Below are 16,101 nucleotides of genomic sequence, written 5' to 3' on the forward strand. Positions count from 1 at the left end.
TAGTCATTTAGATCACCAGTGAACTAAACCCCCATACTTTGTATGTATGTATATATGTATGTATGTATGTGCATATATATATATATATATAGCGAGGCTCACCAATGGAGAAGTTCTTAAGCAGATAAGGTCGAAAATGTCGCTAGAAGCTAGGATCACCAAGCATAGATTGGCATGTTTCGGTCATATTACGCGGAGAAAATCCCTGGAGAAGGACATCATGCTCGGAATGGTCAGTGGCAAGAGAGGAAGAGGCCGACCAAGAACCCGCTGGCTTGACACCATCAAGAGTGATACCGGAATGGACATAGCCAGTCTGAAAGAAGCGGCCCAGGATAGAACTGACTGGAGGACACTGATCCAATGAGTGACCGAGAGTCGACTTTGACTGAGCGGTTAGAAGAAGAAGATATATATATATCATCGTTTAACGTCTGTTTTCCGTGCTAGACATATATAGACACACACATATACATATATATATACACACACACACACACAGATATATATCCTAGTTCAACTGACAATATATTACTGCATTAATAAAGTAGGAGACTCAACAACATCCTTATCAATTTACAATTTTTTTTCCCAAGCTTGCAATAGTACAAAGTTGTCAAAGCTTCACACTTCCTTATCATGTAACACAAACAACAGGGGGGGGGGGAATCCCGGTTAGAGGAGGAAAAGTACATCAAATTAGTTTCTATTTTATTTTTTAAAATTTGTGCCAATAACAACAGTTTCTATACTCACAAGGAACCATTTCACTTTAATTATACTATAATCATTTTGGGGAGAGGCACACAAATCACAACTTCCTATTTTCCTTGTTACTATGAATCCATGTCCTCCAAGACTTCGTGCTCAACATCCCTAACATGAGAGTTAAATCAATTACTGATCTGAACAAAAGAGAGAGAGAACTTCTATGTAGCCGTTCAATTGGCTGGAAATAACAGCTAATTTCCTTAAATAAAGAGACACATTAACTACTAACGCACACATGTACCTAAAAAGATATGATAGGCATGGAATGCTTCTCATCATAGGCTCATGGATCAGAGTTTGACCTGGGGTTAAACAACAACGTATTAATGAACCCTATACATATGGGCTCCCTTAAATCTTTATGTTGTCACTTGACCTCCTAGAAATAGCAGCTTGCTCAAGTCAGAACCTAATAGTTCATAGACCAGGGAAGGAGATATTGAATAATGCAGTTCTACAATGATGGAATAGCTGCAATACCTTTAAATATAAGGCTGATCAATCAGCACTGACCTATGGCTAATCAACAACTTAATAAACCTACATCTCTGCCACTCCAACTCTGCATGCCATATTCACACTATTTCCCAAAATTGTATCCTCTAGGAATTCCCCAGCTTTACAATTGGGTTTTTCTGTCCAGTACTTCAGACTGAATGTTAGTTAAACCTACAATGAAATCCTTATACAATTTCCTGTTAGCACTTAGTCAAAACTGTTCATAACTTTGGTAAAGACAGTTTTAATGTATAGCTCTGAAACCCAGAAAATGGCAAAAGGAGAAAACAAAAAGCAAGATGTGTTCCTGACCAGATGTCTGAAGCAGACACTTAAAACACAGTAGCAAAACCAAATAAAGGACAACTCCACATTCCTTAAGAGGACTAGAATGGAAAGCATGGGCAGTGAAGTACAAAGCAGGAGGCAGAAGTACACTGGACACATCCTGAGAAAAGATACCAATGATAACTGTAGGACACGGACCCCTGAACAAAGTAGGAATCTTAGAAAACCCAAGAATGCCTGGAGAAGAACTGTTGGAAAAGAGAAGCAGGCTGGTGTATGGGAGAAATAAAACCAGGTGTGAACCACAAATATAAAGTTGGAACAAATATTGCAAGGTATCCTATTTGATGCTGCCGGTTTTACCAGGCCTGGTACATACATCTTTATTGATCCAGAAGGATGAAAAGTTAATATGGTGAGATATGAAATCTGAACACAATCTAGAATAAATGCTGCAAGGCATTTCATCCAAACACCATAAGTTTCCGTCATTGCTGCGATAGCACGGCTTGTATGGTTAAATGACACCAAGAACCATACAAGTGGAATGCAAGCTCCTGGTAGAACCTCCCATGATAGACAGATCAAAGGACAGAGACAAAAATGATATGGACCACCTCTTTCCAGAAGTAAAAATGGGTTTGTGTTGTATCAACAGCCCCATCTGGAAAAAAGCACGAAGTTACAGAAGCATCAATGACAATTCAAAACCAAGGAAATGTGACGAAAGCCGTCCCCTGGGGGAAACCTACAATATCTTATATATAGACATAGTACATCAAGGATTATCGTTACAATGAGGCTTTCCTATTTCAAGATGACAGGTTACATGAGGGAGATTAGGATGCTATTTCTAGAAGGTCTAGCAATAGGGTAGAAGATCCCTTATTTGCTAGATGTAAAAAGGCTGTAAATAAGGGTGCATATACTTTATTAAACCTAAATAAGAGATTATTTATATTCGATGGATATTTGTCCTCATCTTGTTTGTTGTTAGCACAACGCTTCGGCTGATATACCCTCCAGGTATTTCAGCCAAAACGGATGAGGACAAATATCCATCGAATATAAATAATGTACATAATTCCTCATCTCTTAAATATAGAACTGTACTAAATAAGAGAGTAGTTCGTGGAACCTTCACCAGCCATAAGATTCAAAAGGTTTGTTTATTGTTTAGCTCTCGACCAAAGTTAGCCCAGCAGAACTATAACGAAAGGCATTCCCAGTTATTACTCTCCCATATTTTTATCCATTTTTGTCCCCTTGTAATTTGAGGTAATGCTATTCTGAGCAACTGTATAGTGACTTTTTGTAGGAAGATTCAGTTAATATTCAGTTTGAAGTAGAGGAGGAAAGGAAAAACCCGGCTGCTGAGTTGGGGGAAATTCCGAAAGACATAATTTTATGAAATGATCCAATGACTCAAAAGTAAAAAGTTTACATAGTGAAATAAGGCAGAATGTCATGAGGAAGTGAGGTAGGGGAGAAACATGGCATTTTGATAAGAATTTCCTTGGATGGTTATCATTTAACACCAGGTCAGTTTTGAATGAGCAGGCCTATCATTAAAAGTGTTCCAGCCATGACCATGTCATTTTTTTCCAAGACAGCACATCTAGGATTTTAATGTATCCTTGCTTTAAAATACTATGGTGATATATGGGAGATTTAGCTACTATTTTTAACATGTTGAATAACTACCTAGAAGGTCCCTCGTTAATAACTTTGGTTAATGGGCAATCGGAGAAGCTAACTCTGGCCACATTCTTTGTTTCAAATTGCTGATTCCAGTCCAAATGCATGAAGTGACGCCTTGGCTGAAAACTGGCAGACAGCCATTTGCTTAAAGTCGTCATCCTCATCACCGTTTTTATATTTCTTTTTCCATGTTTGCATGGTTTGGACAAATTCTCTCCAACCCAGCATCCTAACAATTGTTGGATTTGTTTGTTATCTCCTCTGTGAGGTCCATCTACCAGAGATCAGCCTTCACTCCATCTACCCAAGCCTTCCTTGCTCTTCCTCTTCTACTGGTTCCTATGATGTGAAACTCCTAGCACTTCTTCACCAAAATGTTGTCATTTATACATATTACAAGTCCATACCAACAAAGCCATTTCTCTTATTACTTAAGAAGACAGATATGAGTGTGTGTATAAAGTTTAGGTTAGTTAAAATATGTTTGTGACATATTTAAACTGCTAAAAAGCAAATTTCATTACAGTTACATCATCATCATCATCATCGTTTAGCGTCCGTTTTCCATGTTAGCATGGGTTGGACGGTTCTACTGGGGTCTGTGAAGCCAGAAGGCTTCATCAGGCCCAGTCAAATCTGGCAGTGTTTCTACGGCTGGATGCCCTTCCTAATGCCAACCACTCCGTGAGTGTAGTGGGTGCTTTTTACGTGCCACCCGCACAGGTACCAGACAGAGCTGGCAAACGGCCACGAACGGATGGTGCTTTTTATGTGCCACCGGCACGAGGGCCAGGCGAGGCTGGCAACGGACAGGAACGGATGGTGCTTTTTCGAAATCGATCAATGGAAATTGCAGATGTGTTACCAGTGCCGGTGGCATGTCGAAACTCTACTTGTGAAGACCTGTTGAGGCAAGTGAGGATCAGAATCGAAATCGATCAATGGAAATTGCAGATGTGTTACCAGTGCCGGTGGCATGTAAGAGAACCTTCCGTTTCGCGACCGTTGCCAGTGCCGCCCCAACTGGCCTCGTGCCGATGGCACGTAAAAAGCACCATCCGTTCCTGTCCGTTGCCAGCCTCACCTGGCCCTCGTGCCGGTGGCAGAGAAAATTTCCTCTGATGGTAAAAAGGTGTAACAGCAGAAAGCAAATTTTTGCAGGTTCCAGTTACAGTGATGAAAACAACATACAGTTAATAACATTGAAACTTATGTTACGGTACTTGCAAGACACTAAATTTCAGGATGGAACATCTGATGAACATCAAGAGGAAAGCATCAAATTCATTTAGTTTCAGTATCTCCTCTGGTTACATACAACAAACACTCTTTGAGGACTTTATTGAGTTTGGAACAGGTAGTCTCATTCAGTCTCATTCACTGGCAGTTGTTCAAAGAAATGAAGAGGTTTTCCAATCTCGAATCGCATGAAAACTGGAGTCCAACTCCTCCGGCAATGAACACATCACTAACGTCAACCTATAAATGAAGAAGCTTTTTCTGTACTGATCCCAACAATAATTGCTCTACTTGTCCAATGAAGAAGCAAACTTGATTCAACTCCAAAATGACTACACATTTTTCTTAAGCAAGAACAGGGAGAAGTGTGTGGTTAAGTAAGACGTGTACTTCACAATCATGTGGTTTCAAGTTTAGTCCCACTGCACAGTAGCTCAGCCAAGTGTCTTCTATGGCTCTGGGCTGACAGTCAATTTGAAGAATGGAAATTGTATAAAGTCCACCATACATATAGGTGAAGACATTGTTACGTAGTTAAGCAATTTGCTTCCCAACTACATGGTTCCAGGTTCAGGCCTACAGTATGGCATCGTGAGCAAGTGTCTTCTATAGCCTCAGATTGGATCAAAATCTTGTGAGTGGATTTGGTAGATGGAAACTGCATGAAAGGGAGTGATTTTACTTACATACAGGCTCGTCTTTTGAGGTGCCAGTGTCATATATATATGAAAACACATGATGGGTTTCTTTCAGTTTCTGTCTACCAAATCCATTCACAAGGTTTTGGTTAGCCTAGAGCTAGCTATAGAAGACACCTGCCCAAGGTGCTACACAGTGGGACTGAACCCTAAGCCATGTGGTTGGGAAGCAAATTTCTTACCACACAGCTACACCTGCATAACCAAAATATTAGAAACTGTAGTCAATCAATGTAATTCTGCCAGTTTCATAGATGAGGTTGCAACCAAGCATCTATCATTCCCAAAATTTTGGCCTAGCAACTTAATTTTTAACCAACTGGTTCTTCATTTTTCTGTATTTCACATATCTCCTTAATTTGCATGAAGAGGTACATTTAAATGTTTCACTTAACTCGTGTTCGGTAATCCTGGGCCATGATTTCTTAAAATGGATATTTGCACTCATGTCAGTGTTCACTGGGAACAAACTGGATCAGCAGCAGTATCATGAAATGAAGCCAACTAAACTCAGCAATCCCAGATATCTAAAGTGGAGTTTGTCCACCAGTTACCATGCCAACAGCCGACGTCATATCTGTAGGCAGGAGTGAGTGTATAGATAAGAAGTTTGCTTTCCAACCATGTGATTTTAGGGCAAGCCTCAGCAGCCTCAGGCCAATTAAAGCCTTGTGAGTGGATCTGGTTGACAGGATCTGAAAAATCCCATCTTGTGCATGTGTGCGTGAGCCTTTATCTTGACATCATGTGATGGATGTAAACACACATCAATGTCCTGCAAGTGATGTTCATTTCCAGTCTTCCATCAAAAACATGTCTGGATATGGGGAAAAGGATTGTCGACAGGAAGCAAATCCAGCTGGAAAAACATCTGCCTCAACAAATTTCTTCTGAGCCATGCAAGCATGGAAAAGCATATGTTAAATTATGATGAGAATTGTACTAAACCATGTTTTCAACTGTCCACTGCCATCCCAGATGGTACTCTGGTATAACTGCATCAGATATGAATTCACACCACGGATGATGGACTGCATGACCAAAGCAACACTTATACTTAAACTCAAATCATTAAAAAAAAAAAATCTGTTTCTTGACTTCTACCTATGCTGGTGGACCCCACCCCTTGTCTTTCTCACATCTATACAATTACTTGAAACCAACTGTTACCTAAATGCTATTGGTTTTTCTTCGCTTATCCTTCTGTCATAGAAAAACATTAGGACACTAAGACAATAAAATATGATTAAAGGGAGATCTGACCGTTTTATTGTTGTAGTGAAATGGTACACCCCTTCCCACATGGCAATATAAAGTCAGACAGTCAGTAGTTGTAGATTCATTGTACAAGTTTATCAGTTGAAGTCAGTGTCAGTTATGTGATTTATACAAGTTCGACTGACTGTCAAGGTAAATGTTTCAAAGTCATTGTCTTGCGGTGATAGCACGATAGCTGAGTCAAAGATTGTGGCAGAATACTGCCACAATATAATAGTGTCAACAAGAATATTACAGTGCCGAGGACAATATAAAAGTGGACGAGGATCCACATTATAACATTTATCAAGGCAATTTGAGAGAGAATTGAATTCAAATTTACTTATTGGTACTCATTTTATCAAATCACTAGATAGTTAAAACAAAAAGGCAAACTAATAATAATGATGATGATGGTGATGATGATGAACATAAAAAAGAGTCAAGACCACCTTTGGTCATGAATGACCATGGGATTGCATCTAGAAAGTTACCCTCTGAAGCACAAGTCCACACAAGATTGTTTGTGGAAGACCAACAGTCACCCATGCATACCAACCTCTCCTCTCTTTGTCACTGATGTTATCCAAGGGAAAGGCAAAGGCCAATACAGCTTGGAACCAGTGATATCGCAACTCATTTCTTCAGCTGAGTGAACTAGAGCAATGTGAAATACAGTGTCTTGCTTGTGACCACAACACACAGCCCGATCCAAGAATCAAACTCACTATCTCGTGATTGTGAACCCAACATTCTAACCATTGAGCCATGTACCTCATGAAAAGATTAGCATTCCCATGCCAGGAATCGAACCTGAGATGCCTGGGTGAAAGCCAGGAAACCTAACCACTAGACCACATGGGAGTGATGAACATAAGCCAAATATAACAATAGTGGACAAGCAAAAGCAAATTTGCTTACTGATTGATCCACTATCTGAGTCCAGGATAATGAAGAAAGTAATTTTTTTTTAAATACAACCCTTTGAAATGTGAAATACAAAATCTACTTATGATAATTTGTGCATTAAGGATTGTGAGTAACAACAAAGACAAATGGTTAAAGGAGATTGGAATGTCCTGTAGAAGCTCTACAGAAGGTTTGTCTCTGAGGAACAGGGAAGATCATCAGAAAGGTTTTGTGCATTTGATGGCCTATTGAAATCATGTAACTATCTCAGGTTACCGGTAGTAACCCACTAACCGCATAAATTCTACAAAGAATAAGACCAATCCTGAATCAAACTGAGTAATAACAACGACAATGGTTTCAAATTTTACCACAAGGGTAGCAATTTTGGGAGAAGAGATGAGTTGATTACATCAACCCCAGTGTTCAAATGGTACTTATTTTATCAACCGCAAAAGGATGAAAGGTAAAGTCAAGCTTGGCAGAATTTGAACTCAGAACGCAGTGATGGGCGAAATACCGTTAAGCATTTCGTCCAGCATGCTAACAATTCTACCAGCACGCCACCTTAATGATAATGATAACAATAATGGATCCAAATACTGGCACAATGCTAACAAATTTTTTGGGGGTGGGGTTAGTCAGTTACAAGAAATCTGCACCAATGCTCAACTGGTACTTATTTTAACAACTTCAAAAAGGATGGAAGGCATAGTAGACCCCAGTAAAAAGTGAAATCAGAATGTAAAGAGCCACAAGAAATGCCACTAAACAGTTTGTCCGAAAAGCTAACAATTCTGTCAGCTACCATACTAATAATTGCTTCTAATAGCGGCATGGTGCTTCAAATTCGGAGGAAGGGGTTTGTTCATTCCTTGGACCCCAGTATTTAATTGGAATATATTTTATTGCACCCAAAAGGATGAAAGGCAAAACTGACCACAGCAAAATTTCAATGTCCAACGTGCTAATGATCATGCCAGCCAGCTGCTTGATTGATAGTACTAATTCTTTCTGCTATATGTCACAAGACCTGAAACTTTGGGGGACAGAGCTGAGCAAATAACATCAATACCAGCACTTGACTGGTAATTATTGACTCTGAAAGCATAAAATTCTTGGCAGAATTTGAACTCTGAACATAAAGAGCAGGAAGAATTGCCTCTAAGCATTTTTTCTGGTGCTTGAACAATTCCGTCAGCTCACCACCTAATAATAACAATAATTTTTTTATAGAGAAACACAATTTAGGGGAACGATATAGTCAGTTACATCGATTTCAAATTTTTGGCACAAAAACAGCAATTTCAGGAGGAAGGGCAGGTTAAGTCAATTACATCGACTCCCAGTGTTTGGCTGGTACTTATTTTATCGACCCCGAAGGGATGAAAGGCAAAGTCGACCTCTGCAGAGTTTAAACTCAGAACGTAAGACAGATGAAATGCCACTAAGCATTTTGGCTGGTATGCTAACAATTCTGCTAGCTCACTGCCCTGGTATAATCAGTTATATCAACCTCCATACATGATAGTTCAAATTTCTAGAAACAAAAGACGAAGACAGGTGTAGGAGCAACAAGCAGGTGTATTAGTTTAACACTCGGGAAAAATAGAAAAGTCTTTTATGTTTCAAGCCTATGCTCTTTGACAGAAAGGATCAAGAGGAAAAAAAAAAAGAAAAAATGTGCAGAATTCAACAGTCCATCATGGCGAGATGACTGCATGATAGATACTTATCTTAATCGACCCCAGGGAAAAGATGAAAGACAAACTCAATATGTAATAAACATAATAACAATAGTTTCTAATTTAGGTACAAGGTCAGTATTTTTTTTGAGAAAGGGTTAATCGATTACCTCAACCCCTTCCCCCTCACCGCACTTGTCTTGTAACTTTATCAGTCTTGGCAGTCTGAACTCAAATCCTGTTGAAGACAACAGGATCTGAAATCAGAGGGTTAAGAACTGAAACAAATACCATAAAGTACTTTGTTCGAAATTAACCTTTCTGTCCTGAACAATGATTTCTGACTTAGATATAAAAGGCCATCAATTATGACGGGAAGGCGTCGCTCTATTACATCAATCCCACTACTTTGCAAGTAGTTAAAAGTAGTTTATTTTATCGACAGTGGAGGAATGAAAGACGAAGTTATCCTCTCCTCGACAGAATTTAAATTCAGACAGTAAAAGCCAGGAAGAAATATAGCAAGGCATTTTAGCTGTTTGTTTTAATGATTTTAACAATCCACCCACCGTTCCTAATACGCCTTTTTTTTTTTCCTTTTCTTTCTCTCCCAATGAGTACAAAACCAGATATTTCAGGAGTGTGAGGGAACAGACTAAATCGATTCTGATACTTAATGGTACTCCTTTTACCGATCTTCGATTCCTGAAAAGCAAAATCGGACTGGTTTGAGATTTGAACTCGAAACATAAAGGTCCGTAACCAAATTACTGACGTTGATGAAAAAAAAAAAAAAACGTTCAACAGAAAAGTTCCTAGAAGTGGTTAGTAGTAGTAGTAGTACAATAAACACGACACCGACAAATGAACTAAAGCTGATATGGTGAGCTTCAGTCGACGATACTAGCAACAGAAACCACAAGAGAGAGTCTTTCTAAAGGTGAAAAACTTTTAAGAATGGACACTCACACAAATATATAGATGTGTACGTAATTATATACGTTAGCGCGCACGTACACATCTGTATGTGTTTGTTAGACAAATATAAACAATATATATAAAAAGGTGCAGGTAAATCTAAGAGTGTGAAGGTGGGGAACGACACACATACACACACACATTTTACTTCCATGTTTTCTGACTGATTACTATTATTATTTACTCCTACACCCACACATGTCTAGACGGCTTCACAACTTGTGTCATGGATGAAATAATAACGTTCAGAAGAAAACAACAGTTACAAAAACCACAAAAACTCCGGAGCTTGACGCGAAAGAGTTCGGTGTTTGTCGAAGAAAGAGAGAGAGAGAGACATTTTGACGCCTCTTCTGCTAATGGCTATATTATTACAGCGAGAGGGCGGTAGGTTGGCAGAATCGGTAGAACGTCGGACAGAATGACATGTGGGTATTAGTTACGTCCCCTTTACATCATAAGTTCAACTCCCGCTATGATCCAATATACTTTTCTTTCTGGGGATCGTCATATATATATATATATATATATATATATATATAATTACATACCCATCTAGGATGCGTTAAGGCAGTGGTTATCTACCATTTTTTTTGTCTATGGACCCCCTCTGATTCTTATATTACTCTATTGGACCTTCATAGCCATTCGATGCATATATATATATATATATATATATATCCCACTGTATTTGTATAATTAAATATTATTACAAACTGTATTTAAAAAAATTAAAATACTTTGTGTATTGTAGAAGTAACTTATTGCACATAAACTTTAACAAGATCTTATATGGACCCCGGATTAGAACCACTGCTTTAGGGAGGGGTATTAGATCTTGAATTCAATATTTGACAAATATTTATTTTATGGGACCCGGAAAAAATCATAAGTGAACGTCGTAATTTGAACTCAGAAGAAGATAAAATATCGATCAAATATTGATATTGATCAAGTAGTGATCGATACAATCAATCGATTTAAACGCTTTCCTCTCTCGAAACATTTGTGGCTTTATACCTGAAGACGAAATCATTATTTAAGAACAATAATAACTGATTTCTAAGTCATACACGTTACAAGATGGGTGGTGGAGTAAAATACAAAATACCATATTTAATCACGACCCGAGATCAAATCTGACATCGCCTTCCAACCAAACAAGAGTGAATAAAATGGAAAACTAATTAAATATAGCAGTCAAATGACTGAAACAAGTAAAAAGGATAAGGGTATATCTACTAAAACCTATTCCATAAAATATATGAGAAGTTATTCACAAACCAGTATTTACAAAGATTTTAAATTCAAAAAAATACCACTAATTGACTGGTGTCTTTATTTTATTGACCTCGAGAGTATAAAAAGGCAAAGTTGACCTCGACAGTATTTGAACTCTGAACGTCAGGAGCACTGACTAAAATCACGGCAGTCAGTCTAGTATAAATATATATGATTCTCTATGGTGTTGCAAGTTCTTTTTTGTTTGTTTTTTTTTGGTGGGGAGGGAGACATACATGTCATATGGGTGTATATATCCATGCATAAGTCCAATTATATATCTATATCTATATATATATGCGCGCGTGGTATACGTAAATCCCATCTGTCAATGCACGTACGTAACCACTGATTTTTGCGTATCCATTATTGTTGTTTGTTGTCAATGCGTGTGTGTACGAATTACACGGGTATCTGTTTACTTCTCTCTGCCTCCTCACCTGTCAATCAGTGTGTATAATTCACTCCCACCACGATCCTTAATATCACCCACATACAACACACAACACAAACTGTGTTTCTGTGTCAATGCGTGTTCAACCTACACCGACACACACACACACACAGACGAATAATAATACAAAACACGCACACACCTAATATATGTTTCTTCTCCATGTATGTCAATGCATGCGTGTTTACTGTGATTTGCAGATGTATTTCTGTGACGATGTCTTTGTGTGGATGTGCTAGTTAATACGTATTTTAATTCAACTATATATATTATATATATATATATAATTACATACCCATCTAGGATGCGTTAAGGCAGTGGTTATCTACCATTTTTTTTGTCTATGGACCCCCTCTGATTCTTATATTACTCTATTGGACCTTCATAGCCATTCGATGCATATATATATATATATATATATATATCCCACTGTATTTGTATAATTAAATATTATTACAAACTGTATTTAAAAAAATTTAAATACTTTGTGTATTGTAGAAGTAACGTTTTGCACATAAACTTTAACAAGATCTTATATGGACCCCGGATTAGAACCACTGCTTTAGGGAGGGGTATTAGATCTTGAATTCAATATTTGACAAATATTATTTTATGGGACCCGGAAAAAATCATAAGTGAACGTCGTAATTTGAACTCAGAAGATGATAAAATATCGATCAAATATTGATATTGATCAAGTAGTGATCGATACAATCAATCGATTTAAACGCTTTCCTCTCTCGAAACATTTGTGGCTTTATACCTGAAGACGAAATCATTATTTAAGAACAATAATAACTGATTTCTAAGTCATACACGTTACAAGATGGGTGGTGGAGTAAAATACAAAATACCATATTTAATCACGACCCGAGATCAAATCTGACATCGCCTTCCAACCAAACAGAGTGAATAAAATGGAAAACTAATTAAATATAGCAGTCAAATGACTGAAACAAGTAAAAAGGATAAGGGTATATCTACTAAAACCTATTCCATAAAATATATGAGAAGTTATTCACAAACCAGTATTTACAAAGATTTTAAATTCAAAAAAATACCACTAATTGACTGGTGTCTTTATTTTATTGACCTCGAGAGTATAAAAAGGCAAAGTTGACCTCGACAGTATTTGAACTCTGAACGTCAGGAGCACTGACTAAAATCACGGCAGTCAGTCTAGTATAAATATATATGATTCTCTATGGTGTTGCAAGTTCTTTTTTGTTTGTTTTTTTTTGGTGGGGAGGGAGACATACATGTCATATGGGTGTATATATCCATGCATAAGTCCAATTATATATCTATATCTATATATATATGCGCGCGTGGTATACGTAAATCCCATCTGTCAATGCACGTACGTAACCACTGATTTTTGCGTATCCATTATTGTTGTTTGTTGTCAATGCGTGTGTGTACGAATTACACGGGTATCTGTTTACTTCTCTCTGCCTCCTCACCTGTCAATCAGTGTGTATAATTCACTCCCACCACGATCCTTAATATCACCCACATACAACACACAACACAAACTGTGTTTCTGTGTCAATGCGTGTTCAACCTACACCGACACACACACACACACAGACGAATAATAATACAAAACACGCACACACCTAATATATGTTTCTTCTCCATGTATGTCAATGCATGCGTGTTTACTGTGATTTGCAGATGTATTTCTGTGACGATGTCTTTGTGTGGATGTGCTAGTTAATACGTATTTTAATTCAACTATATATATATATATATATATACATATATACATATTAATGTGAGTATACGTGCGCGCAGTGATTGTAACTATTCTATATCTGTGTCGAAAACTGTGTTTAATGTATCCTCCAGTCGTATGCACATACAAACATATATAAGAATATATATATATATATATATATATATATATATATATATATATAATATATATACATATATTTGTCTATGTGTGCGTGTGTGATGCTTTATGTATTTAAAAACTTATATATATATTATGTATATTATGTATATATACATACAGACACATAAATACATATACATATATAAATACATTTACACATATAAATACATAAATACATTTACACATATAAATACATATATAAATACATTTACACATATAATACATATATAAATACATTTACACATATAGATACATATATATACACTATAATTTATACATGCATACACATTTTATATATATATATTATGTATATATACATACACACACAGATACACATATATAAATGCACTTACACATATAAATAATATATACACATACACATATATAAATACATTTACACATATATACACTGCATAACTTATACACACGCTACACATACATATTATACACGCATACACATTATATATATATATTATGTATATATATATATATATATCTATATATATATATATACATTATTGTCTATGTGTGCGTGTGTGATGCTTTATGTATTTAAAAACTTATATATATATTATATATATATATATGTATATATACATACAGACACATAAATACATATATACATATATAAATACATTTACACATATAAATACATAAATACATTTACACATATAAATACATATATAAATACATTTACACATATAAATACATATATAAATACATTTACACATATAGATACATATATATACACTATAATTTATACATGCATACACATTTTATATATATATTATGTATATATACATACACACACAGATACACATATATAAATGCACTTACACATATAAATAATATATACACATACACATATATAAATACATTTACACATATATACACTGCATAACTTATACACACGCTACACATACATATTATACACGCATACACATTATATATATATATTATGTATATATATATATATATATCTATATATATATATATATATATATACATATATTTGTCTATGTGTGCGTGTGTGATGCTTTATGTATTTAAAAACTTATATATATATTATGTATATTATGTATATATACATACAGACACATAAATACATATATACATATATAAATACATTTACACATATAAATACATAAATACATTTACACATATAAATACATATATAAATACATTTACACATATAAATACATATATAAATACATTTACACATATAGATACATATATATACACTATAATTTATACATGCATACACATTTTATATATATATTATGTATATATACATACACACACAGATACACATATATAAATGCACTTACACATATAAATACATATATACACATACACATATATAAATACATTTACACATATATACACTGCATAACTTATACACACGCTACACATACATATTATACACGCATACACATTATATATATATATTATGTATATATATATATATATATATACACACACATAAATACATATATATATATATATATATACACACACATAAATACATATACACATACACATATATAAATACATAGATACATATATAAATACATATATACACTATAATTTATACACACGCTACACATACATATTATACACGCATACACATTATATATATATATATATATACACTTCTACACAGTGCTTGATTCTCTTTTTTTTTGTTGTTTTTTTTTAATTTGTTAATTAAGTAAATTCCAAACCGAGACGCAAGACTTGTAATAACAACAGTAACAGCGGAAGAGCTGAAAGAGACGAGATAACAATGGACGGGGAAGAATGTCTTACCTAAGAAGAGTTTGCAGAAGTAAAACGGCTGATGCTCCATCAAACATTAAAGCCAGCCACAGCAAAAAAAACTCCACGCAAAAGTTTTCAAGAATTTCTGTCATCCAACATCGACGATTTAACATGGCCGGTGAGTGTAAGCAGTGCGCATGCCTCGTGGAAAGGCTTCCGGTTCCAACTTCTTCAAAGAAAAACAACACAGCTAAACTTAGTATAAGGTGTTAGTGGATGTAATATATGCGTTTAAAATGCCACATAACTTCATGCATGTGTGTGTATATATATATATATATATATATATGTAAATATATTTATTTTATAGAAGGAGCTTCTACAGGACTAGAACTGTTTCATTCAAATGGATTTCATTTGAATGAAACAGTTCTAGTCCTGTAGAAGCTCCTTCTATAAAATAAATTAATTTACTCTGCAATGTATTGAGTACCTTATTTACTGTGGTTAACCCCGACTCAACCCGGGACCTACATACATATATATAAATATATATATATATATACATATATAATATATATGAGAGGAAAACAACTAGTCTCATCTCTCTGTAACATAGATGTATATACACATATATAATACACACATATAGATAGATATGGGGGTACAAACAGAATAAAT

At 35.6% G+C, this 16,101-nt stretch overlaps 1 protein-coding gene across 4 annotated transcripts in view; it reads right to left on the minus strand.

Annotated features, from left to right (window-relative positions):
• Window positions 1–15,603, minus strand: part of LOC115223165 (TGF-beta-activated kinase 1 and MAP3K7-binding protein 2) — a 93,375-nt gene extending 77,772 nt beyond the window's left edge. For all 4 annotated transcript variants that reach the window (XM_029793593.2, XM_036512208.1, XM_036512209.1 and 1 more), the window contains exon 1: window positions 15,469–15,603. The gene's annotated coding sequence lies outside the window, so the exon portion shown is untranslated. The remainder of the gene's footprint in view (window positions 1–15,468) is intronic.
• Window positions 15,604–16,101: the final 498 nt, after the last annotated feature.

The sequence above is a fragment of the Octopus sinensis genome, linkage group LG22, assembly GCF_006345805.1.
Source record: "Octopus sinensis linkage group LG22, ASM634580v1, whole genome shotgun sequence".
Taxonomy (NCBI): Eukaryota; Metazoa; Mollusca; class Cephalopoda; order Octopoda; family Octopodidae; genus Octopus; species Octopus sinensis.